The sequence below is a fragment of the Arachis duranensis genome, chromosome 6 (assembly GCF_000817695.3).
Source record: "Arachis duranensis cultivar V14167 chromosome 6, aradu.V14167.gnm2.J7QH, whole genome shotgun sequence".
Lineage (NCBI taxonomy): Eukaryota > Viridiplantae > Streptophyta > Magnoliopsida > Fabales > Fabaceae > Arachis > Arachis duranensis.
The window spans coordinates 37,756,690-37,758,229 of NC_029777.3; positions in this window are offsets into that span (position 1 = coordinate 37,756,690).

Below are 1,540 nucleotides of genomic sequence, written 5' to 3' on the forward strand. Positions count from 1 at the left end.
AAAGAGTGTGCTTAAGAACCCTGGACACCTCTAATTGGGGACTCTAGCAAAGCTGAGTCACAATCTGAAAAGGTTCACCCAGTTATGTGTCTATGGCATGGATGTATCCGGTGGTAATACTGGAAAACAGAGTGCTTTGGGCCACGGCCAAGACTCATAAAGTAGCTGTGTTCAAGAATCAACATACTTAACTAGGAGAATCAATAACACTATCTGAATTCTGAGTTCCTATAGAAGCCAATCATTCTGAACTTCAAAGGATAAAGCGAGATGCCAAAACTGTTCAGAGGCAAAAAGCTACTAGTCCCGCTCATCTAATTGGAGCTAAGTTTCATTGATAGTTCAGAGTTTATAGCATATTCTCTTTTTTTATCCTATTTGATTTTCAGTTTCTTGGGGACAAGCAACAATTTAAGTTTGGTGTTGTGATGAGCGGACAATTTATACGCTTTTTGGCATTGTTTTTAGTATGTTTTAGTATGTTTTAGTTAGTTTTTAGTATATTTTTATTAGTTTTTAGTTAAAATTTACTTTTTTGAACTTTACTATGAGTTTGTGTGTTTTTCTGTGATTTCAGGTATTTTCTGGCTGAAATTGAGGGACCTGAGCAAAAATTTGATTCAGAGGCTGAAAAGGACTGCAGATGCTGTTGGATTCTGACCTCCCTGCACTCGAAGTGGATTTTCTAGAGCTACAGAAGCCTAATTGGCGCGCTTCTAACGGCGTTGGAAAGTAGATATCCTGGGCTTTCCAGAAATATATAATAGTTCATACTTTGCTCGAGAGTTGATGGCCCAAACTGGCGTTCTAAATCAGCTCAAAACTGCCCGGCGTTAAACGCCGGAACTGGCACAAGAATGGGAGTTAAACGCCCAAACTGGCACAAAAGCTGGTGTTTAACTCCAAGAGAAGTCTCTACACGAAAATGCTTCAATGCCCAGCCCAAGCACACACCAAGTGGGCCCGGAAGTGGATTTTTATGTAATTTACTCATCTTTGTAAACCCTAGGCTACTAGTTCTCTATAAATAGGACCTTTTACTATTGTATTTTCATCTTTGGATCATTTTAGATCTTTTGATCATCTTTGGATGCCTAGTTCTTAGATCATTGGGAGGCTGGCCATTCGGCCATGCCTAGACCTTGTTCTTATGTATTTTCAACGATGGAGTTTCTACACACCACAGATTAAGGTGTGGAGCTCTGCTGTACCTCGAGTATTAATGCAATTACTATTGTTCTTCTATTCAATTCAGCTTGTTCTTATTCCAAGATATTCATTTGCACCCAAGAACTTGATGAATGTGATGATTATGTGACGCTCATCATCATTCTCACTTATGAACGAGTGCCTGACAACCACTCCCGTTCTACAAGCAAAGAAGGCTTGAATGTTTATCTCTTGTATCCCTTAATCGGAATCTTCGTGGTATAAGCTAGAATTGATGGAGGCATTCAAGAGAATCCGGAAGGTCTAAACCTTGTCTGTGGTATTCTGAGTAGGATTCAATGATTGAATGACTGTGACGAGCTTCAAACTC